Source organism: Stegostoma tigrinum, chromosome 9, assembly GCF_030684315.1.
Source record: "Stegostoma tigrinum isolate sSteTig4 chromosome 9, sSteTig4.hap1, whole genome shotgun sequence".
Classification (NCBI taxonomy): Eukaryota; Metazoa; Chordata; class Chondrichthyes; order Orectolobiformes; family Stegostomatidae; genus Stegostoma; species Stegostoma tigrinum.
The window spans coordinates 66,566,485-66,592,876 of record NC_081362.1 but is presented as its reverse complement, the minus strand read 5'-3'; the positions used below and the strand labels follow the sequence as shown (position 1 = coordinate 66,592,876).

The following is a 26,392-nucleotide window of genomic DNA, read 5'->3' as shown; positions in this document are numbered from 1 at the left end:
TAACATCATTGAGTTTGGAAAATTTGTGTTCGTTATTTGTTTAAGTGCATGTCTGATGCTTGTGAGTTTGTTTTCTCATTGTGTGCTACAAAATATACTGAAAATCGAAAAAAAAGCAAAAAGCACAATTTGCAAAACTTCATTGAAAGTTTACACTTTGCAATCATTCTTTGAAGATGTATTATTGGAGCTGAAGTTTCTTGTAGACGTGTTCCTGTGTTTCACAACAAAGGATGTTCATGACATAATGGATGTTAATGTAATATCCAGTCCATCACAAAAGAATTACAACATCAGTTTATTTGTCACTCAAAGAATAACACTATTGAGTTTTTACACTCATTATTATTTTCTGGTTTGTCCATAAATAAGTTTAAACGAGTGAGTAGGAAATCACTGCACTTTTGAACTCATTGCTAAAAAAATGTTACTCCAGAATGATTCAAAGCCAGAAATTGAAAATGCGCTTGCCAAGGTCTGTCTAAGATTTCCTAAGTGCAAATCATAAATATTAGAAACCCAAGACCATTCAAATACATTTGGTGTATTTAAGGGCTCCACCTTCATTGTGCTGCACATTCTTCAATATGTCAATAGTCTGCTCAGTCACGTTACCAGGGTGCCTTGCTGGTAACATAACATACATTGTAGTGTTGCTGCACCTAAATGTTAAGGTTTCTGTGTATTTCTTAGCAATAGTTCCCTGGAATAGGTTCAGCTCCCTCAATTCCTGCATAAATTCTGTCTTGCTCTCACTGCTGAGTTTTCAGGATCCCAAGAGACCTATGCACACATGATGAAACCCAGGTGTGTTCTCAGATAACCCTAAATGACTATTAGATTCCCTACAGTGTGGAAACAGGCCCTTCGGCCCAACAAGTCCACACCGCCACTTGATGGATCCCACCCAGGCCCATACCCCTATAACACACACACCCCTGAACACTACAGGCAATTTAGCATGGCCGATCCACCTAACCTGTGTATCTTTGGACTGTGGGAGAAAACCAGAGCACCCGGAGGAAACCCACGCAGACACGGGGAGAATGTGCAAACTCCACACAGACAGTCACCCGAGGCGAGAATCGAACCCGTGTCCCTGGCGCTGTGAGGCTGCAGTGCTAACCACTGAGCCACTGTGCCGCCCTTAATATATAGTCCTTGAGAACTTGTGCCTCCATGCAGCATGCATGCAGCCTATTCACTCAGATGGGTTGAAGCTTGTGCATTTCCAAAGGCCCAGGAGACTGGCAGCAAAATAGTGATTGGAACTGCTGGATCTGTAGGGTAAGTTTTCTTCCAGTGCTGCTTTTGGACAGGAAAGCTCTACTGTGCATTACCACATCTGCCTACCCATGACTGGTACTTTAGCTCCACTTACAATTGACACTGAAGGTTGAATCCAAGGGATTTCTCCTCCGGTGAACTGCCACCCATGACTTTTTTCCCCTGTCTCCAACCATGAGCTCCACTCCCCTCCTCTAACCATCAGTGAGCTTCCTGACAGTTAGCTAACCTATCATTCATAATGTCAACCACTGAGAGAAAAATAAATCAAAAGAGATCATGTTATTAAATTTGAAAACATCTCCACTCTCCTAAGCTTTCTAGGTTTCCAACTGCTAAAAGCCAAACTCGCTCTCTATCAATAGAGGGTGCATAATGGTTCCTTTGTTTTTTCACGTTGACTCAATTTGACAGCACGTTGTAAATTGAGCTTATGCAACATTCTGTTTGCGGTATATCCTCGCTGTACCAGAAAACTCGACATAAAAAAATCCAAAAGTTGACAAAGCGATGTTTGAGTTGCTGAAATCATTTGGCATTTTTGATGGTTCTGTAACAAAACATACAAAGTTATGAGACTATACAGTGCCATGTGTTATTGCCCATTCACTGTTATTGGCAGATACAAGGTTTTCTCACAGTCAACAACTCTTCCAAGCACAAAGAAACGTAAGGGACTTTCAAAATTTTTGTGGGTGTTGCAATGTGTTGTCAGAATTTAATTTTCCAGTCTCCTCAACATGCAGAGCGAGTTCAATGCCATTTCTGCATCATGGCAGAAATATGCAGACACACAGAACTCTGTATTAATTCATCAATATTCTATTGGTCCCTTGTGTTGACATAATACAGGATTGTTAAAGCTCATGTTTGCATATGGTATCATTTAACCCCGCCTACGTTTACTGAAAATGACCTTTTTTTCTGTGATATACTTTAATTGAATGATATTTGCTGAGTGCATCATAAGGGCTTGTTATAAATGGGTGGCATAGAAGATAAAGCATGTCAGGAAGGCAGACAGGGACTACAGTTTAGTGCCACTCTCCCTGCACATGTGCACTAAAGTTAATCTTTCACTGTTTTTGACAGTCACCAAGGATCCTAAGTTACATGGATGCAGGCAAGCTCAGGTTGACACCAGGGAACATGGACATAATTCATAAATTGGCCTGAAGTCACATCTGGCAGATTCACTCGGACACATTTGGAGAATTTACAGGAGGTTCAAATTTAGTCTGAATACAGCAGGAAACAATTTTTCAAGGCTTGAGCTGGGTTTGCGACTGGGATTGGAACTGAGATATAATTATAGCAATACACTGATAACTGATCTGTTGCAATTATACCTAACCAGTGAATTCAGGAATCAAGGAGGCTAGAGTGGGAAAAAAAAGACAATTTTCAGTTAACATATTTAAATTATACAAATATTCCATTTTGTAAAACTATCAAATAATGGCTTAATATTTTGTCTGTGATCTTGCTCCCCACAATGGGTATCACAATGGCGTGTGTGACTATGAACGCAGATTGGTTATAATGAGTAGAATAGAGGGAGTTTCATAATACTTTTACAATAACTTGATGTCTCATTCTGTGAGACAAGTTTCTCTCGTTCATGAGGATTTCAGAACCCTGTGAAATGTTTTGATAAATTTTATAAATCACTGAGTTCCAGGAGCAGGCAGATGTCTCATCCTGTTCTCTGCCAAACCCATGTTGTAACTGGTCAATAATAGATGCATTAAACTGAAAAGAGTGAACTTGCCTGACAATTCTCCCCACTCCTATTTGCATGGCTGAAACCCACTGTAGACGGAACTGCAAACCTTACCAAGTGCCGTTCCCAGAATAACATGACCCTCATGGATCCTGGTATTTACTCCTTTGATATGACAAAAAGGTGGAAACCAGTGCCATTCTTTCTGGGTAAAGACCTAGCGGACCAATTGCATGGGGTATCGGTGACAAGGGACTTCCCCTTGCTCAGGGCAAACATGTAGAGCCATGACACCAGACCATGCCATTTCTGGTCCATAGGTGCAATCCAGATTGAAGCCATCTCAGCTGGAGAAATGCCCTGCAATATTTGAGGAAAGTCAAAGCCAGGGTTCTTTTTACCAGGGTAAGTGCCACCATGTTCTCTCCAATATCTTATACTCACTCTATCTCTACTACTGTGCCCTCGTCCCACCAAGGCTCATGTTCTAACTCTCTCCCTATTGACTGCAACTTCCTCCCTCATTCTGTCAACAGTCCCAACCTCTGACACAGCCACCTGGCCGTCCCCCCATGATATTTCTGCTGCTTGTTCACTTGCTTACACCACCTCCTGCACCAACATTAATAGCTGTGGCACCCACTTTCATCTCCTGTAAAACTTGCCTGTTTCATTGCTGAAGGAAAACAGTCTCCAAAAGCACAGGAAGAGTCAAGATGGGTGTTAGGCTGTCAACATTCTGCTCCTCATCCCTCATGAGGGGAGGATCCTGACTCTGACCATCCTGAACAGCTAACTGACCATATCCCAAGCCCTAGATTCGTATCACAGGCTGCCCTTAACTTACTGCTCCTGGATCCCTGAGTGAAGGCTATCTCCCTTCACTTGACTAAGCCCTGCTGACAACAATGGTCAGCTTCTTGGCTTAATGTCCATACTAAACTAAGCATACCCAAACAGCAGGGATGTGACTCTGCTTTCTCTGACTGAGAAGGCAAAGTGCAAAAGAGCAAGACAAGACAATGTGAAACAGGGAGGTTGTGAGCACCCAGTTGGTTCAGAGTAAGTGAACACGATGACAGCATGCAAACAAGCTGGAAGTGGAGCCTGGTGAAGTCCATCAGCTGGCTGTGTCTCTGAGGACACAGCATCCTTACAACAGCATGATATGCAGCCCCAGATGGAGCATTGAAGCACAGAAATGTATGTGGATCAGAGGTGTGCCACGAGGCTGGCATATGTTGGGTGTAAATGACTGTGGACATGAGCTGGTGCCCATGGAGTACTTTGAGATGACGGTGCGAGGGTGACCAACATGAAGATCATTAGGACCAAGCAGTAAGCACAATCCACCAGGTGTGTGCTCTGGTTTCCTTGTTGTGTTTTTCCGTTGTCAAGCTTGTTGGGTGAGTTTGATCAGAAGTGAGGCTAAATATTACCCAGACAATATGTGCCGTCAGCAACAAAAACAAAGTTGCCGGAAAAGCTCAGCAGGTCTGGCAGCATCTGTGGAGGAGAAAACAGAGTTAATGTTTTGGGTCCGGTGACCCTTCCTAGGAACTGCAAACCCCAGTTCTGAGGGTTCTGATTTACAGCATCCTCAGTTCTTTTGGTTTTTATGTGCCATTAGCTAAATGTTAACAAACATAAATCCCCTTAAAGTGGCATCTTGCCTTTCACGCCACTTTTGAAAAGCTCAGAAGATGTTGTGAGTTATTTCAGATGTCAAGATGGGCATTGTCGCACTATTTGCCCAATTTTGGCACATATCTCACCATAGCCTACATCACTCAGACCCCGATAAGATTCCACCCTGTTTCACAAAGTGGCAATGTACATTTTTCCAATATTGGCATCAACAGCACTTCATGGATTTGAAGCTACCTATTAACCATGCTCTGGCAACATCTACTATGGCACTGAGTGGCAGTGCATGTCACTCTGTAGATTAATCACTTGGAAGGCAGGCTGTATACAGTATCCAATGAATTGAAAACCTAAGCTATTCAACAGACTGGCAATATGCAATACTCCTCAGACTAACAACAGACATGACAGTCAAGACAGGGATGACAAAATACTCCTGGGCTGGCAGTACCTGTGGATTCAGGGCGCGAGTGGCAGAATGTGTTGTCAGTTGGCTTCAATACAGAATGTCGAAAATGGGAGGAAAGTTTAGAGATCCAGAATGGTGAAAGGTGGGCAGTTGGCATTCCACAAGAATCAGTACTGGACTGCTGATGCTCACAATTTACAAAAACAACTTGGATTTTCATAGAAAAATATAATGCCTAAATTTGCTGATGACACCAAGCTTGGAGAGAGCCAATACTGAGGATGGCTGCATGAATTTACAGGAATGTTTTAATAAACTCACAAATTGGGCAATCATTAGTGGATGATTTTCAATAGGGATAATTGCCGGTTATTATGTTTCATCAGGAAGAATAGGTAGATCATTTATTAGTTGGAAGGTGTTTGTTTAGATGGGATAGAAGAGCAGAGGGATCTCACATTACAAAAAAAGTTATTAAAATTTACACCATAGGTTAGTAACTCAATAGAATGGCAAACCATTTTACTGTGTAACCCAGTATTATGTCCTTCTGCGCAGACTCATGATACACATTGTTCAGTAAGTCACATTTTTAAGACTAGTTGTACATATTTTTTTCTGTGCATGACATTGTATGGAAAATGCTTTGGAATTGCTATGGGTTGGCAATCTAACTTTGTGAAATCTCAATCTTGGTAAATTTGTCTTTCAACAACTAAATCTAGAACAAATTACTGACCAGGAAAAGCGCTATTTTGTCCACAGATCATTTACTACCTCATCAGGCTACTCCCTAATGATGGAAAAAATTATCAATAGACTGGTTGTTCTCATCCTTTCTATTTATCAAGCATATCCTTTTCTTTTTATTACTCTACCGTGTGTTTATTTTGACTTACTACATTTCAGTCAATATATCCCACAGTAAACTGAAACTTCTGTGCCTGCTGTAATATTCAGTTTACTCTAAGGAGTCAATCCTGATAAATGAATATCTAACCCATCTAGCTTGCACACGCCTGGACACTATGGGCAATTTAGCTTGGCCAATCCACCTAATTTACACGTCTTTGGACATTGGGAGGAAACCAGAGCACCCAGGGGAAACTCACGCAGCCACAGGGAGAATGTGGAACTCCATAAAAACAGTTACCTGAGGGTGGAACTCAACCTAGGTCCCTAGCAGAGTGAGGCACCAGTGCAAACCACTGAGTCACCTTGCCACATAAGTTGAAGACAACAAACTCAACACAGACTATTGCTCAACTTCTATTTGTTCTTTAACAGCAAGATGCCAACAGGTTGTCACTGGAGTATGATAGAAAACATAATTTTGGGCTGGACAAGAAAGTTATTCAAATAATGTTAGAGAGAAAGAAATAAACAGAAAGGTAGAAAGCCAGAGAAATTCAGTAATAGCTCTGCACAAAAGAACAATTTTTGGCAAAGTAGGAAGCACATTCTGCTTTATTTTTCACAAACAAATTAAGCAAGAGTCAAACAATTGTGAAACTGGTTGAAAACAATCTGAACAAGATTGCTCACGCATTAAAAATTACAGTAACCTTGTGATTTTACTCATTGAATTACAAAGGCAAAGCATGAAGTCTCAGAAACTTTTAAGGACATTTCAAATATTGTTTTAGCTAAATAATAAAAACTTTACATGCCTGGACTAAGCTCAGTTTCAAAGTAGCATCTTGGCATTTTGTCAGACAGCGATGCATTGCTAACGTTAACCTTTAAACAGTTGTAAGAGAAGATATATTGTTTGTCAAAGATTCTTGTAGGAAATTTGTTTAAAAAAATATTAATCCATACTTGTTAATATCTCAGCTTTAATTAATGTGGGGGATGATGGAAAAGGGAATGGAACATGCTTTCACTCGTTACCAACAGTCTGATGAGACTTGTATTCGAGTTTGATTTTAGGCCAGAAAATCTGGCTGTAAAATTAATATCGAACCATTATCTAAGGCAGCAAACAAACCTCTGCAGATCGTTCAGGGCGCAAGGTTAATAACTACAATTATTAGGCTGGTAGGTACAAAGGCTAACTTCTTCCACATTCTGTCACTACCAGGGGCACAAGCTCACGCATTTCACCTTTAATGAATAACCCAGAATTATTCCCAGTAATGGTAACCACGAAACTGCAGTCCCACCTGACCCAGACCCTGACTCAGAAAATAACAGAGAAACAACTACCCTGAAGAAGTGTCATGCCACAGGTATCTCCACAATGCTGCTAGATCTGTTGACTTTCTCCAGTATTCTCTGTACTTGAAAAATCTTCATCTCTCACCTATACTTAGAATACAGATGCATTACCTCTACAGCTGGTCTTTTATTGGGCATGCAGACTTGTATTCTGAACAACCTTGGTTTTAACAAAAGATGAAGGTTCAGTCATCATACTGATCCTGCCTCCAACCACCCACCCACACATCCACACATACCTACATATATGTATACACACGCGCACACGCACACGCACATACGCACGCACACATCTCATATGATTACAGGAAACAGAAATTGTTGCCTCCACCTGCTACTAGATTGAGGGGGTATGGTCTGATTCCTCCCATTTATTAAAATGGTAATTAAAACACTCGTGTATCCCTTCTATTAGCCTAATGGGGGCCACACATTTAATGATTAGAGTTTAACTTTGCAACTCTTTGAAGTATGCAACTGTTTCAAAGGCAAATGCAAACAGAAGTTTTGTGATAGATAATGTCTGAAATTGGTGGTTTAAGTTGTGTTAACTGGTGTTCCAGGGTCTAGATGCAAGTGTCAAAAAAAAAATTTTGAATTGTTGAAAATATCAATGTGAGGTTTGATGAAACCTGTAGAAATGGACAGGTTTATGGAAATGATATCCGGTAATATTTCTTTCCAGCACCTTGGAAGAGCACAGATAGGTCATTGGATTGAAATCCACAGCAACACAGTACTAAGTAGATGTGTACATATTATTTTACTTCAGGATGTGAACATTTGACACAGTACAATCTTAGACAAAATTTCCACTGCCCTCCCTCCCACATCTCAAAAATACTCCATAGCTGGGAGGCATTGAACACTGAATGGAGCTATTGTTTAAAATAGGCTGTGCTTCCCAGTCCTAATCCTGCATAGTTGAATGCTATTCATCTGATATGCCTTAGTGTTGATTAAATCATCCCTTTCAGCAAATCATTTCCATCATGCAAAGCCTACTTAATTATACTGGATATCATCTGGTGCCTGACAACATTCTACCTGTAAAATAACCACATCCTAATTAGTGACCCACACTATTTGATAAATGTAATCATTCTTTTGCTGTCAGCAATAGCTGGCCCTCAATTTGAAGATGGTGTTTACTCATAGTTATGGGGTTCTGCATTTAATCTTCATGTGACCGAAGAAGCTGAATATCTCTGTACAGATCTTTGGCACATGAGGCTAAATGTTCCATGAGATAGTGGGATCCTGAGTACATGAGTTTCTTTCTTTCCATCTCTGCTACTGTTCTGTCTTATCATTATGATGTTGCAGCTCAAAGCATGAACAAATTTTCAATGAACCGTCATCACAATCGTGCAATGCTTTCTTAATGATATAACTGCAAACTAACTTGAAGAGGAGATCTGAAACCAATGGCTCCAAAAAGAATGGTACAGTGGCTCAGTCATTAACAATACTGCCTCACAACATGAGGAACTCGGGTCTGTTTCCACCCTTGGACCCCGTGGTGTTTGCGCATTCACCCTGTGTCTGCATGTGTTTCCTCTGGGTACTCCAGTTTCCTCTCACAGTACTAAAATGAGTAGGTTTGATGGATTGGCCATGCTATTTTTTTCTATTCAGACACAGGATGAGGGCATCGGTGGCTAGGCAACATTTATTACCCAGAGGGCAGTTCAGAGCCAACCACATTGCTGTGGGTCTGGAGTCACATGTAGGCCAGACCAGGTAAGGATGGCAGTTTCCTTCCCTAAAGGTTATTAGTGAACCAGATGGGTTTTTCCCCAACAATCAATTCACAGTCATCATTAGACCCTTAATTCTAGATATTATATTGAGTTCAAATTCCATCATCTGCTGTGGCAGGATTTCAACTTGGGTCACCAGAACATTATCTGGGTCTCTAGATTAACAGTCCAGTGATAATACCACTAGGCCATCACCTCCCCCTGATTGCCCAATGTGTCCAGAGATGTGGAGGCTAGGTGGATTAACCATGGGAAGTGCAGGTTTACAGAACTAGCGTGGGGGGGTGGGTCTGGGTGGGATGCTCTTTGGAGGGGCATTTTGGGCTCAATGGGCTAAATGGCCTGCTTCCACACGGTAGGAGATTCTATGATCCTACGATAAAATCCAGACCAGAGTAAAGCGCAGCATACTATTTAAAATCTACCTGACAATGTTTATTCTATCATCAATGATCAACTGCCCTCTGGTGTCAGTATTCAATATCATCTAGATGGATATTTCTGTAACAGTCAGGAGGTTTAATGCAATGTAAAGTAAGTACTTGATCAACTGATTCATCATTATACAGTTTGCCCTGAACTTTAGGTTTCAAAATCTCTCGTGTAACATCTGTAAGAACTAATAATCTGTGCAGGCAAATCCTGAATGTATGAAGCAGAATAGAAAGTACACTTAATCCCAAATTTAATCTGTATCAACCAACAAATAAAAATAAAAATAGGTGAGTTTTTACTATTTGTTTTGATTTCAGACCTGTACTGCAGGATTCCAAATAATTTAAAGGACCATAACAAAGATCATTGATCGATGTTAATGGTGGATCAAAGTGTGTTTGTAAATATATAATCTAATGACATCAAAAAGAAAAATCGCCAAGTATGTTGCAGCTCACATCACTGAAGTGAAATTTGCTCTGGACTTTAAGTTCTCTTCTGATCCCAAACAACAATAATTTCCATACAATTAAATGCTGACATTACATTGTTACAATATCTGAAATGAGTTAGGAAACAAACGTTTTCATTCAGCGGATTACAGATTAACTTCTGCTGTAGTAAAAACAAAACAAACCAAATATGCTGAGAGTTTAAAAACCATTGTGGAATTAACAGGTACTACTGCCTCCTGACAATCGTAATGTCTCCATTGTAAACACAATCTTAACATGAAAAGGAAATACTAAAGCCAGCAAATTTCAGATGGTAATTTCAGCTAAATTTAAAGAAAATTTCCTTGTCATTCAATTCATTTGAAGTGGAATAATAACCCAATCTCTACAATGTACAATTTTTGTGTTTATTGGGATTTGACATAACTGGAAATATCAGCATTTATTGTCTATCCTTAATTCTCCTCAAAATTGTGGAAGTGAGCTGCCTTCCTAAACAATTACCATCAGTGCTTACTAGCAGCACGGGGTATTGGAGTTCCAAAATGCTGATGTAACGATGGTGAACTCATGAAGTAATTTCAAGTGAGGATGATGTCTGACTTGAAGGAGAACTTGGAGGCCAGATGGCTATTGGCATGATTGGTGTGCTGATGTACTCACCAACTGCTTCAGAGGTCAGTGCACTGAGAAAGGAAATTAGTAATACTGCTTGGAGGAGGTATTGTGCCTGCTTTAAATGGCAGTGTATCTAAGAACATATTATTCCTACCTATAAGTTGGCATGGTGGCTAAGTGGCTAGCACTGCAGCCTTACAGTGCTAGGTTCATTTCCACCCTTGGGTGACCGTCTATGTGGAGTTTACACATTCTCCCTGTGTCTGTGTGGGCTTCCTCCCACAGTCCAAAGATGTGCAGGTTAGGTGGATTATCCATGCTAAATTGCCCATTGTGTCCAGGGTGTGTAAGATAGGTGGATTAGCTGTACGAAGTGCTGGGTAACAGGGAATGGGACTGGATGGGATGCTTTTCAGACAGGAGGTGTGGACTTGTTGAGCTGAACGGCCTGTTCCACAGTGTAGGTGTTTTATAAGATATGAATGATAAGGTTACATTTTTCTCAAAAACTCTGCTTCCCTTTTCAGGAGGTATAATTGGACTTTGAATCTGCAATGAAGCCACCGTTGTTTGTAACTCAGTCCAGCATGGAGGACTCTGCCCTCTCACAACACCCTTACAATGATGGTCTTACTTGCATGTATGGGTCGAGTAATTTCTAATCCACGAACTGATAAACAAGAATTAAGTTTTAAAACTGCAGTTTCTTGATTTTACAATACCAACTTAAATGGGATCAAAATGGCCCAAGACAACAAAGTGTGGAGCTGGATGAACTCAGCAGGCCAAACAGCATCTTAGGAGCACAAAATCTGATGTTTCTGGCCTAGACTGTTCGTCAGAAAAGCTTTTCTGATGAAGGGCCTAGGCCCGAAACATCAGCTTTTGTGCTCCTAAGATGCTGCTTGACCTGCTGAGTTCATCCAGCTCCACACTTTGTTGTCTCGCATTCTCCAGCATCTGCAGTTCCCATTATCTCTGATCAAAATGGCCAACATGGGAATGTGCCTGTGCTCAGTATATACAACATATGGACTGACAAGAGTTATCAATCCTCCAGACATTACCCTCACATTTTTCACACTTTTTCTGAAAACATTTGTTTCTCGATCATAAAAGTCTTGGAAGAAGGAAAATTACGTTAGGAAAAGTATGAACATCAACTAGCCACAAAACGGCATGACCCACTATCACTCGTATCTTTACATACAGATGAGGAAGGACTCCACTTTGATTGGGACAACACATCCATCCTAGGACAAGCCAATCATAGATACACACGAGAATTCCTAGAAGCATGGCATTCCAACTGGAACTCCATCAACAAACACATTGATTTGGAGCCAATCTACCATCCCCTGAGAAAAAGAACAGGAAATGACATCACCAACACAGGAAATGACATCACCAACCCAAGGAAACCTAACCAGATAAATAGAAAGCGGGACATAACACCAGCGCTTCACCGGAGGCTCACTGATGATGTTACCTAGAATGGTGACGAAACATCTGGGAACAAACCGGCAAGCTCAGTGAACCAGCTTACATCTCGAACACAATAAAGACCCACTCTCTTGTGGACCGAGAGGACGAGAGTGCTATCTTGGAGGTGAAAGGAGGACGTCGGGTTGGCTGTGCACCCTTGCGACCAGTGGATCTTAATGCTGGCTTCGGCCTAACGCTGGTTCAGGGGAGCAGCCAACCTGCAACGATGGCTGCGGCAAGTGCTCGTGCCCCAGGTCATGGGGTCCGGAACACCATCCGTGTTTCTGTAAAGAAGGTGGATGAAGGTGCACCTGTGGACCGCACCTTCTTCGTGAAGAGGGTCCTGTTGGACTGTTGTCGGTTCGCTGCTGCAGACATTTACTGCCTGCAGGATTTCCCCGGAGGAGGTTTTTACGACGTGACTTTCCGGAGTGCCAAGCTTTGCGAGCGTTTCCTGGAGGTTTTCAAGGAGAAAGGAGGTGAGGGCCCCCTCTCTGTATTGACCGCTGTCCCGCTGTTTGTGATGCCAGCGCAGAGGAGCCGTATGGTGACTGTACACATGTACAACCCGCATGTGCCAGCAGTTGATGTCCTGACCTTCCTCGGAAGGTATGTGAAGGTGGAAGGGGACCTAACTGACATCGTGGACCCCTTTGGCATCTGGACGAGTAAGAGGCAGGTCAAGGTGACGCTGAGGATGGGCGCAGATGGGAATATTGCACACCCACCGTCCAGCTTCGCGATCGGCGGGAGCAGGGGCTACCTGACCTATGCAGGGCAACCTAAAGTCTGCCATGCCTGTGGTAAGTCAGGTCACATGGCGGCCAACTGCAAAGCCACCATCTGCAGGGAGGAGGGACACCTTGCAAAGAATTGCCCACAAGAGAGAAGCTGCAACCTTTGCGGGGAAGCGGGCCACTTCTACAGGGCATGCCCGCAGCGGGGTGCCACCTACGCCCAGGTCGCCGGCAGGGGAAATGCGGGGCCAGCCTCCCCTGCCGGAGGAGAGGAAGGCACCAGGGCCCAGCAAGGACCCCACTAATGTGCAGGAGGGCCAGGCCGTGCAGGATGGGCCCGAGGCCAGCAAAGCACCCCTGCAGGCTCCGATCCCCCCCGACAACCCAGGGCCAATGGAGGCGGCGACAGGCGACCCAGGGGAGTGGACAACAGTCCGGAAAGCGAGCAGGAAGGTGCGTCGACGGGCCCAGGAACCACAACAATCAGGCGGGAAGAGGCAGCTACAGGGGGGCTATAAGAGCTCCTCTGACGAGGAGGATTCGGAGAGGGCCCACCCGAAGCAGAAGTTAAAGGTCTCGAGGGGGAAGGAAAGCAGCACCCCGCATCCAGGTGATGGGAGACGTCCTGAGGCTCACTCCGACACCCAGTCAAGTGCCGCTGGAGCACTGGAGGGCCCCCCGGAACTTCCAGGCGGGAAGGAGGGAACAGCGCGTCCCCAGCCTGACCCGGAGCCGGACCCTCCTGCCTCCGCACCCCTGACGGGGGTTGCCACCCGGAAGGCAGCACGGACGGTTTCCTGAGCCCGGAGAGCGTCCAGCAGTTAGCCCGGGCAATGGGCATGAAGGGACAGATGGAGGGGCTGGACCTTGGACTTGGGGAGGGTACTGCGGTCACTGCCCACAATGGGGGTACGAATTGCGAGCATTAATGTGCGCAGCGTCAAGTCAACCGCGAGATGTGTGTCCACGTTGGCCTACCTGACCACCGTCAAGGCGGACCTCCTGTTTCTGCAGGAGTGCAGGATACCGCACCTCGGCAGGTACGGGAAATGGTCCGGCGCCTGGACCTGTGGACCTTCGATCTGGTCGGGGGGTAACGACTGTCGCTCCTCGGGCCTGGCTATTCTGCTGCGGGGGCGCAACTTCACCATCTCTCAAGTTCAGGAGGTGGTGGGGGGGCGCCTCCTAGTGGCTGACATCACCTACAGGAATGCTCCCCTGAGGCTGATCAACGTGTACGCCCCAGCAGTACGGAGTGAGCGGTTGGCTGTCCTGCAGCGGCTTCCACCCCTGCTGGCTACGTCCAGGCCGGTCATCCTAGGCGGAGACTTCAACTGCATCATTGATGCAGATGGAAGATCCGGCGTGGGGACAGCGGGTGGGGGGATTCAACTGGACGTCACGTCCAGATTCCTGATGGGCATGGTGAAGGACGCCAAGCTGCTCGAAGTCTTCAGCACCCCTGCAGATGGACCGCAGCAGATGTACACCTGGTCGCGGCCAGACGGGTCTATCCGCTCAAGGATAGACTTCCTGTTTGTGTCACGGACGTTCTCGGTCAGGTCCACCGGTGTCGAGCCGGTGTTCTTCTCTGACCGCTGCCTCCTGTTGGCCGACTGTCACTTACAGGACGACCAGCCGGCCGGCAAGGGGACGTGGAAGCTCAACACGACTCTGTTGACCCCAGAGAACGTCGAGGAGCTTAAGAGGGAGTACGCCAGTTGGAGAACCGCGAAACCCCTCTTTGAGTCTCCAGGCGACTGGTGGGAGACGGTGAAGGAGAACATCAAGAGGTTCTTTGTCCTCAAGGGTGTTCAGAAGGCAAGGGAGAGGCGGGGAAAGCTGTCGCGACTCCAAAAAAGGGTGCAGAACCTGCTCCTTCTGCAGTTGATGGGGGTCGATGTCACGGAGGACTTCCGCGAGGTGAGGGGCCAGCAAGCCTCGCTCTTCGCCGCGGAGGCCTCCAGGATAATCTTCCGGTCCAGGGTCCGCTCCGTGGAGCAGGACAAGACGTGCTCGCGTTTCTTCTTTCAGAAGGTGCACAAAGAGAGCTCTGTGCTTGGCCGGCTGAAGGAGGACGACGGCTCGGTGACGTCGTCTCGGCCCGACGTTTTGAGGATCAGCAGATCCTTCTATGCCGGACTGTACGACACGAAGCCCACGGACAGCACGGCCTCCGAGTCATTCCTGTCGTCTATCACGGAGGTCTTAGATGACGGCACGAGGGAATGGCTGGACCGGCCGATATCCCTGGACGAGCTGGCCAGAGCCCTCAAGTCCTTGCAGAGGAATAGGACTCCCGGAAGCGACGGCTTACCGGTCGAGCTGTATTCCGCTCTGTGGGACCTGGTCAGCCAGGACCTGCTGGAGGTGTACGATAGTGCGCTTCGGGCAGGGGAAATGTGCAAGTCCATGAGGAAGGGCATCATCACCCTCATTTACAAGAGGAAGGGGGAGAGGGAAGAAATTAAGAATTGGCGTCCCATTTCACTTTTGAACGTGGACTACAAAATCCTGGCCAAGGTCATTGCCAACCGGGTCAGGTCTGTCCTGGAGTCAGTGATTCACCCTGACCAAACCTGTGCTGTGCCGGGCAGGAAGATCGCTGAGAGCCTCGCGCTCATCAGGGATACGATCGCCTACGTACAGGACAGGCGGGTGGACACCTGCCTCGTCAGCCTGGACCAGGAGAAGGCCTTCCACAGGGTCTCTCATGCTTACATGAGGGACGTCCTCTCCAAATTGGGGTTCGGGGAGGGCATCCGCAATTGGATCCGGCTGCTCTACACCAACATCGTTAGCGCAGTCTCGATCAACGGGTGGGAATCAGACAGTTTTCCTGTTAGATCTGGAGTCAGGCAGGGCTGCCTGCTCTCTCCTGCCTTGTTCGTGTGCTGTGTGGAGCCCTTCGCCGCCTCCATCAGGAAGGACGTGAGCCTGAAGGGCGTGACTATCCCAGGCAGCAGAGGCCTTCAGGTCAAGACCTCCCTGTACATGGACGATGTCGCGTTTTCTGCACCGATCGTCGGTCGGTGAGTAGGCTGTTGGACATCTGCGGCCAGTTTGAACTGGCCTTGGGTGCCAAAGTCAATAGGGGTAAGAGCGAGGTCATGTTCTTCGGGAACTGGGACGACCACTCCTTCATCCCCTTCACCGTCAGGACAGACTACCTGAAGGTGCTGGGTGTTTGGTTTGGTGGAGCTGGGGCATGCACTAAGACTTGGGAGGAGCGTATTGCCAAATTTAAGCAGAAGCTGGGCAGGTGGACGCTCCGGTCCCTCTCCATCGCGGGTAAGAACCTGGTTGTCAGGTGCGAGGGGCTTTCGGTACTGTTGTATGTGGCGCAGGCCTGGCCTATTACCTGGACCTGCGCCGCTGCGGTCACCCGGGCCATCTTCCACTTCATTTGGGGGTCGAGGATGGACCGGGTCCGCAGAGACACCATGTACAAAGACCTGGGAAATGGGGGAAAGGGTGTACCGAACGCCACCCTCGCCCTGACGGCTACCTTTGTGTGTGGCTGCATCAAGCTGTGCGTAGATCCTCAGTATGCAAACACCAAGTGTCACTACTTACTGAGGTTCTACCTGTCCCCGGTGTTGCGAAGGATGGGCCTGGCCTCGTTGCCGCGGAACGCTCCGAGTAGTTGGACCGTTCTGTACCACCTGTCCTTCGTGGAGAAATTTTTGAAAGGAAACACCTTTGACCACAAGGCGGTCGGGCAGTGGTCAGCACGTAGTATCCTCGAGACCCTTCGGGAAAAGGAGAGGGTGGATCCCGTCGTGTGGTTCCCCACTCAGACTGCCAAAGTCGTTTGGCAGAATGCCTCATCGCCAGAACTTTCAAACAAGCACAAGGACATTGCTTGGCTGGCGGTGAGAGGGGCTCTGCCAGTGAGATCCTTTATGCATGCCTGGAATCTCTGCACCACTGCACGCTGCCCTCGAGGTGGCTGTGGGGGGGACGAGACTGTTGATCACCTCCTTCTGGAGTGTGCCTATGCGCAGGAGGTCTGGAGGGGGATGCAGTGGTATTTGTCGAGGTTCGTTCCGAGCAGCTCCGTGACGCGGGACTCCGTGCTCTACGGGCTGTTTCCGGGGACGCACACCGAGACCAACATCAACTGTGCCTGGAGGACCATCAATGCGGTGAAAGATGCTCTTTGGTCTGCCCGCAACTTGCTGGTCTGCCGGCTCTCAGAACTGACCCCGACCGAGTGTTGCAGACTGGCGCACTCCAAGGTCCAGGGCTACGTGCTGAGGGACGCGCTAAAGCTTGGGGCAGCCGCCGCCAAGGCGCGGTGGGGAAAGACCACCGTATGAGCCCCCTCGTCCAGAAAAGGGAAAAGAATCCTATCTGGTAACTGGGCCCAGCTGGCGCCTTCCCCAACTGGTCAGGGGGCCAACTGGGACTGTGCGGGGTGACGACTGCCGGGGCGGTTTCTTTGCTTTGTTTTTTTTTCCATGTTTTGTTTTTTTTTTTCCTTTAGTTGGTGTACGTACCCCCGGGTAACCCGGAGTGGCTTGCATGACTGGGTAGGTGTATAAATGTTTTATTTTTTGTACATTCTGTGAATAAAGTATATTTTTTCAAATAAAAAAAAAGTGACGAAACGTCTGAAAACGAACCTTCCAGCTCAGCGAGCAAACTCACATCCAGTAGGAAAACATTGAGTTGGGGTGGGGTCAGCAGGATATCATGTGATATGAGCTGGTGACCTTAGAAATAACATTTGTTTTGACTCAGTTATAATCAAGGAGCAACTTTCCCCAAGGATTTAGCTGAGGAAACCTAAACCAGTTGAGAGAGGCAGGTCTTATAATCTATCATAGAAAGTGAGTTGTGATGGTGAAGAAAACATTGACTAAATGTATATTATGTACAACAGTCAGACACAAATAAAATTTTGATGAAAAACGATGACCTTCCTACAGCAACTGCTTCAAAAGGGTTGAAAGCCATTCCCAGCCCTACGTCCTCTTCCTGTTACAAGATGTTTCAGGCTGGTAGGGTCCATAGCTGTCAATGCAGTCATACAATTCTGTCTGACCTGCATGCAACGAAAGAAACTCTTTGTTACTATCAGGAACAGTGTTTGTCAAATCCTATCAGTAACCGCTGGGTCAAAATCCTGGATCACCCTTCCTCACAGCACTGTGGGAGGATCTGCACCACGTGGACAGCAATGATGCAAGATGGTAATGTATCAACATCATTATCTCGAGGACAACTAAAGATGGGCAAGACCAACATTTATTGCCTATGATGGCTTTTTTTTTGTTATTGGTTCAGAAAATAATGTATCGATCTGTTTTTTTTCTCTGTTACTATTGATCTACAGCCATTGATACAATTCCTTTATATGTTCTTCACCTTGTGTATTTTCTTAATTAATGCAGGATTAATGCACAGTGAAGATATCATGGTGCTCCCTGGCAAATGCCGACTTTGGAGCACACTGATGTTTGAGTGATCAGATAACATTTGACCACGAATTAAGGGCCAACCATTTCTCTTGATGAAGACCTTAGAAGAAAAGCTATGATATTCTCATTTCTTTGCACCCAGTAGGAATATACCATCTGTCGGAAGTATCCTGTTTATATAAAAGGTCTTTCTGAATGAAAACTGGGAAGTGTTTTCTCTCACAAACATGGTGATTATCACGCCCCTGTGTGATATGTGTGTCCAGTGCGAGATGCCTGATTTGGGAGCACAGCAGTAAAATGGGCCATTTGGGCCATCAAGGCTGTCGCTGTTCTTTGCAATTCCTGTCCGAGTAGTTTCACGCCTCTGTAGTTGTTTTTATTATGTAGAATGGAGAATGGAGAGTTAATGGAGAAAACCACTTGTATGTTTACTGCAAAGTAGCTTTGCCTGTTCTACTTTTTGAGATAGCTGTAACAATAAGTTAACTAAGCCTCATAATGCGGGAGACATCACTTCTGCAGGAGGAGCCAATAATGATCCAAATGTGAAGACATCATTGTGTGGAAAAGAAACAACCCTGCAGGACTGTGTTTTGTGAAGTAGAGATAGTGAAAACAAAGTCTTTTATGTCTTGTTCTAATTTCTGGGATGCCTGAGTGTGACATTGAACAGCTTGGAGATCACTTGCATGTATATTTGCTTGTAGCTCATAAACATTACTTCCTCATTTAAAATGACAGATCATGCAGTGAACGCCACAATCATACTTGATGAAATGTCATACCTATTGCCTTACAAGCCCTGTAAGGTCACTAAAGGATGTGGCCAGTTTGAATGGTAAAGGAACTATGGGCAGGCATTTACCCCAGTCATAAAAACTCAGTGGCCCACCATTTACATAAAGACTAAGGTTGTATTGTGTAGTGTGTGTATGAGAAGTTTTTCAGAGATATTTTGTCAGGTGATTAGTTTGTCATCATTATCTGTTCTCTCTGTGTTGATTGAATTGCTTTAAAGGTTTAATTAAAGTGGAACTATACATGTATATGCTCACATCAAGCACTGTGAAAGGGTGAGGTGATACAATAGAACACATTGTAAAGGCTTGATTATCTCTTTTTCACTTATACTTAATGAGTAATACAGGTGTTAAATCAGTTCTTAATGATTAACAATTGACACACATTTTCAAGAACATTGCCAAAACCTTCGTGGGACAACTCTTGCATCCATCTGACAGACCTCATGCTGATCATAGAAAACCTCTTGAGGTCTCCTTCACTGATTTATTTTCAGCAAGTTCTGTCTGGGCATGATTTCCATTGACACAGAAGATTTATTGATGCTTGAATGGGGGTGGGTAGAGGCAGAAAGTGTCGAACAGATGATTGCAACAGCTTAAAGGGATGGGCAGCTTGGACAGTTGATGAAAATTCTTGTTTTCAGGTAATGTAGTAACACCTAACAGTGGATTTGTCCCTTTTACTGAGCAAAAATGCATCCATTAACTCTCCCACTGTCATCAGCAGTGATACTGAGTATACTGTTGTGGACATATGCTCCTCTCACGATGATGATGGAAAATGTGATGTGCAGCTCTAATTCATCAGTGCTTCTTAATTTGAATGGTACAACCAACATTTGGATTTGTACTTGCTCTACTGTCTGACTTTAACTGACTGAACTTAACATCTTAGGCTGGGATTTGTTGGAACAAGAATACTCTCAAATCTCTATCCCCATTCACCTGACTAATGCAAGAAAACCAAGAGTGAAAATATGTCTGTAATGTGGTCACAACTTTCGGTGCTTATTGATAGGCCCAAGTGCAGTCTTTGGTGGTATTAGACAACAGGCTAGTGATGGGATGATATAAGAGCAATTAAAATAGGATGACAAAAAGTAGAGACAAAAAAGAATGATAAAAAATTAAAACCCAAAGTAGCTGTGGACATCTTCGGGTATGTAATAGACCAGGTCAGCACCTGGTCCTCTGTTTGATGACTGCTGAGACAGCGTTTGTACTTATTTGCTGTGAGAAGCAACAGTTGACGACAATGATCAGTGGATGAGCAGCTTTATAGACTGTGTGCAGAAATTCCAAATTTAGCTTCGTCTCCTGGTTATGTTGACTGTGTAAGTAATGTAAAGGAGCTGGATGAGCGCAATCACTTTTTTTTCAGAGACAAGAAATCTATGCGACTACATTGATTCGGTTGGGAAATACTCACCATGTAGCTGGCAGCTATATTTTTCATAAAATCATAAAATAGAACAATGTAGAAGGAGGCATTTGAGTTTATGCCAGCATCTTTGTCCTAACTTTGTCTCAATTATTTCTTTTCATAATTTCTGTATTTAAAATGGCACCAAATTGTGTTGACTTATACACATCTCATTGTATTTTCATAAATAAAGTGACAATAAATTGCTATTCTATTCTATGGAACAATCTAGTTGGTCCTCACTAACCTCCTCTTTCCTCACATCTTTGCAATTTTCTTTTCCCTGTGTACTTATCCGAGTCCCTTCTGAAAGCTATTATTGAACTTGTATCCATCTTATCAGATAATGTATTCCAACTTGTGAAAAAGTTTGACCTCTAGTCACCTCTGGTACTTTTGCCAATTATTTAATCTGTGTCAGGCAGACATTGGAAAGACATGGGCTTGGGACGTTAACTCTATTTCACTCTCCACTGATGCTGCCAGGCTTGCTGGCTTTCTCCAGTACTTCCTGTTTTTATTTCAGACCATTCGCAACTGCATCTACAGTGTTTTGCTTTTCTGTTTGTTGACCATTCTAAACATTCCATGACTTTTAAAAACTTCCCAACTCCAGTCTCTTGCTTTTCTGATCTATCCAGATAACCCCCGTCTCTCAACCCATTCTACTCCTGTAAAACGATCAACATCAGGTGAAACAGCCCCCAAAGGGGTACTGTAACAAACTAACGAACAAAACTTATAGAAGAAATTGGAAAGTTAACAAATCAAAATAGCTGGTCTCTAAAGGTCTCTATCAAGCCAGAAAGTGCTGCATGTCCCATCTCACTGGACACTCAAGTGCAGATACAATCACAAAAGATGGGAAACTGTCAGGTATAATGATGCCTACCACAGCCCACTGGGTAGATCTGATCATGACCACTTTGAGAAGGACCAGCACTAGCTCCACAAGGAGAATCTGCAACCTGCACTCTCTTTCCCATATGGGGTGCCTGTAAAATCAGGAACATGGGTGGAGGTGCAACCAAAAATCTGGGAAAACTCCCATTCTATTTCCTCTGTGCTCTCTTTAAAGCTTCCCCATCCTTTACAAATGATGGTTTTCAGAACTGAGTGCAACACACCAGTGACTGATATATTCGTCTTTTATGTAAGTTTGGAGCAACTTCTTGGCTGTTGTATGTTATTTCTGTATTTATAAAACCCGAGAACTTTTTTAATATAAATGTTACTGCACCTTCAAAGATTTATGCACAAATATTCCCTTTCTTCTCTTGCACTGACTTTAAAACTGCACATTCCATTGTATTCTTCCCCACATCTTTCTGCATTAAAATTTATCTGCCATGTGCCTGCCCATTCCATCAACATTGAGACATCATCTTGCTCTTTCTTATGAATGAGATTGTCTTCAGTCCTATGTATGACAACCATCCTTTGGTGCAGCTCCTGCTGCAACACTTCCCAGGCAACAGTGTTGTTCAGTTTAGTTTCTTATTGTACACAATAAGTCAATCATTCTGTCCCTAGTACAATTCTAATTTGTGTTGGGGTAGCTGCTGCGTTAATTTTAGAATTGTAGAATCTCTACAGTGTGGAAACAAGCTATTTGGCCCAACAGGTCCACACCAACCTCCGAAGAGCATCCCATCCCTTACTCTTTCCCTGTAACCCTGCATTTACCATGGCTAACTCACTTAAACTGCACATCTCTGAACACTATGGGCAATTTAGCGCGGCCAATCCACCTACCCTACACATCTTTAGTCTGTGGGAGGAAAACAGACCACCTGGCAGAAATCTACACAGACTCAGGGAGAAAGTGCAAACTGCACACAGACAGTCACTGGAGGATGGAATCAAACTGGGATCCCTGGCACTGTGAGGCAGCAGTGCTAGCCACTGAACTACCATGCCACCTGTTGAGTCACCATGCTACCCGCAGTCTCCCATGAGGTGAGCTGCACATCCAGCTTTAAACGTGTTGCTAACTAATCTAAATTGGGTGAAGCCATTCCTGTTACAATGTTCCAGTCTATTGACCGAGATATTGGTGCAACTCTGCCACGCTCAGTGTGCTAGATTTCTAATATTAGGTAGCATTATAAATCAGTTTGATGCTTTACTGTCATTGTCACTTTGTCAAATTGGAAAGGAACATCACTCATTATTGAACACAAAATAGAGCCACTACTCGTAGCATAAAATAGATCAGTTCATCAAAGTAAAGTTACAGTGCAAATAGCTGATTTACATTTTGCAACTTGGGTTAAAGGAGTCTTTCAAAGGCACCACAGGATTAGTTATCCATTGTCCAGCTTCAGAAAAAGAAAGCAAAGACTAGCACATGCTAAATACAAACTCTTGCTTTATTTATATCAGATAAGATAGAAAATTATGCCACATTAAAATCAAATTGACTAAATGGCTGCAATAATTAGAATTACCTTGCCTGTAACAGTTGCAAAATGGATTAGAATTCACAAAAACTGCCGAAAAAATAAAACCAGATTGGAATGAGTTTCAAAAGTGATGTCTTAATAATTTTATAAATTGACTGTTACTTAGCAATGACTTGTCATTCAAGTAAAGCACATTTCAGTTCTGTGAGATGACTAGTTTCTAATTGCTTTAATTGAATAGGTATTTCCAATCCATGCTAATACAGTAATTCACTGTATCAGAAGAGCAAGAGTTGTTAAAACAGGTGGAGTCAAGCCTTTAACTTCTGGTCATTTAAAATGTAATTATTTGAATCATTTTTTATGCCTGTAACTTGATTGACTAGGTGCTCAGCAACACAGATGAATGGTACCAAAGTAATGGGGGTTATTCAAACAAGTGAGATTTCTTTTAACTTGACCTCAGTGGTAACAATCGACAGTATTTGACAAAGGTTTCCATTGAGCTTACATTTTTTTTACTGCAGATTTTCCTTGCTTTCCTAAACTATGGTTAACCCAGCAGGAATAAATGTTGAACTGCGCATGCAGCAGATTTTAAAATAGCCCAGCAGCCATTCTTAAAAAAAAGATTTTGCTGGTGTTGTTGAGAGGCCAGAAATTGACTGAGCTTGTTATCCTATCTGAATGTGAGGTGTAGTCCTGTCCTCTTGCTACAGGTAGCTGGTAAGAGGGTGACCTTTAAGCAAAACAGTGTAGAGATACATCAACCTCTAGCTGAACTTTTCACCTGCCCCACATCTCCCCTAACAGAAAATCATATGCTTGCTGGATTATCCAGATAACCTTATCCACTACCGTCTACAATTCTCTAAACCAGCAACCTTAGCAGAGACTCCATGTTGCGGTTGAAGATGGAGAAATTAAGAAGCTTACTGATAGCCGTAACTATCAGGTCCAATTTCCAAAATAAAAACTCTGGCACTGAGTACACTAAACATAAAGTCTAAGAACAAAATCCACAACTTTACGACGTTACAATTAAACAACAATTATGTCTCCTTACATCAGTAAATTAAAAGGCATCTCTTTGTACAATGGCATCATAAGCATGTACAAAGTCTATATTGATATGTAACAGCTTCAACATCTACATTAAAGGAACTGATGGCCTCAAATAACCCATGTCATAGGTTGCTCAGTGCCAACAGGCTAGACCAAAGTCTTTGTTACACTAGTCTGCTAAAGGATTACAAATATTTTAAAGTGGAACCAATTTTAGGAAAATAAATGTTTGACAAAGCTTTGTTCACAAGCACGTAGTGCATACACTTGAATCATTGTGAAAGATGTCATTTTGATGAAGGTGACAAGTGAGCTTTCCTATTCATTACAAAGAAAAGCTGCTTTGAGACCTATGGGTCATTGTAGCCAGGCCTGAAACAGCAGATCTTGTGCAGGTTTCAGTGAACTGCTTGTCATTGTTTGGTGACCGAGAACGCTCAGTTAAGAATAATTGGACTGCTCAGATATGTTGCCAGTGTACAGTTGTTGCCGGCTATTTGAGGAGCAGGGGGCATTGCTATGGAGTATAAACATAGCTAAAGGGAAGTTTGTCACGCATGATTTTTTATTTAACAACAAGCTGTGGCTCCCTCAAAATAAAATTGTGAGTAAATGATTACCTACTAAAACCTGGACATTGCCCTTACAAACATTGACAAACTTCTCACCGAAACTGCAACATAAACTTTCATGGGAGGCATGTGACATTCTCTTTGGCATAATATTGTTTTACAGTGGAGTTATATTTAAAGTGGCAGATGTTACTAATCTTTTGCAACTATCTTCTTGAGATCACCCGAACACTTTTTTCATTGTATTTTTAAAAAATTAAGGAATTAGGCCTGTTCTCAAACTCCCATTTAGTCACAGTTATTCCACATTTCTTCTTAACAACAGCTTGAACCACACCCTGTCAATTTCAATCCTGAAAATATCAACTGAATCCATTTTAAGAACCTTTTGGGAGAAAAAGGTTCTCGACATCCAGTACCCTTTCTGTGAAAAACAAGCTTTTTGATTTCAGACCCAATTGCCCGACCTGTAATTTAAAAATAATGTTGTCATGTTTAGGATTCCCTGATCCAGTAGAAATCACCTCACCTCTTTGGTCGGGACTTTTGTACAAGTCACACGCACAGAGTTGGGAGAATTCCTGGCTCCACAAATCAAACTCTAACATATTGCTTCCCAGATGTCAGATTTTCAGTCTGGGAGGTGGCAGACTATTTTAGAAGCTGACGCAGCTGACCCTGGAAGTAGTCTAGAGAATGCCAAATGCAGAGGTAGGTTAGAAGAAGTCCTGCATCAGGGAACCTGCTGTGATGATTATTACATCAGCTGTGCAACATTAGACCAATAGGGGAAGTCCTCATGCTTATGTCAAGAGAGTGAAATAGTGTGTTTTTTATAATTACTCCATTAGTTTCATGGATTTAAAGGGCAGGGCATTTAAATGCCTTGACAGTTTGACAGCTCCTTCTGAAGGTTACTTTTGAAAGTTCTTCTTGGTGCTTTTCACAGGTCCTCTTGACAAGTCCTCCTGATAGTTCTGAGTGGTGATTTTGGCAGGTTTATTGACAATTCTAATCAACTTGATAATTATTGATCTATTCTCTTTTAATGGCACATGCATGACTACTTTTAACAATTTCAAAAAGCACCTTACCTCTCCTGAAGGCAGCTTACCTTCCCAAAAAGTGTCCTGGGCTCATATTAAGAGATATGTTATCATTATGAAAGAGCACTCTGAAAATCCAAAAAAAAATGCAAATGTTCAAAGTTGCTCTTACCACATAAACTCCATACACTTCAGGTTTTATATTCCTAGCCTACTAAAATCTGACTTAAGTAAGGTAGCTGATGATTGAAATAGCTAGCTGCCACTGTTAACTGTGCATGCACATAATGTCCAACCCTGCTCTAGCAGAATAGCATATTTTGCAGACGGGATTTGGCATTTCCTAGCTTGCCCACCATTATTGCCATGTTGTAAAGGTTCTCCATTATGCTGAGGGCTCAGGTCTTGGTTACCATTCATGAAAACATATGAGACTTGCCTTCTGACATTTTTTGGTACTGTTGTGGTTAGCTCAATTTTCTTCCCTCCTTTGCAAAATGGGTGTGAGAATACAATTGCAGGGGGTCAATCAGCAATTCCTCTGAGCTGTGTAGCTATGCTTCAGGATTTCACACACAAATGTTGGTGTAGACGTGCCTATCACAGGATTGACTTCTGGTTCCACACACAGATTTTGGAGACCTGCACAGTGAGAAAGAAAGTCAGAGGGAATACAAGTGTCAGCCCATTCTCCTCTCTCTGGTTAGAGAAGGCAAAAGCAAAACAGTCTAGGCAAACACAATTGTCTTTGCCAGGTTTCTGTAATCTACTTTTCTCTACTTCAAATCTAGGCAGAAGAATAATTTATAACTGCAGTTTCTGCAGAAGAACGTGAAAGCACATTCTGCTATTTACGTAAAGCTGTCTGAA

At 43.9% G+C, this 26,392-nt stretch overlaps 1 long non-coding RNA gene across 4 annotated transcripts in view; it reads right to left on the bottom strand.

Moving 5' to 3' along the window:
- LOC125455029 (uncharacterized) overlaps positions 1–26,392 on the bottom strand; it is a 139,444-nt gene that overhangs the window by 75,746 nt on the left and 37,306 nt on the right. Inside the window, exon 1 of one of the 4 annotated variants that reach the window (XR_009446167.1) lies at positions 25,571–25,652. The exons of 2 other annotated variants lie outside the window; for them this stretch is intronic. This is a non-coding gene — a long non-coding RNA (uncharacterized LOC125455029). Of the gene's footprint in view, positions 1–25,005; positions 25,315–25,570; positions 25,653–26,392 lie in introns of those variants that run through there. One more of the 4 variants, XR_009446166.1, reaches the window with a different exon arrangement.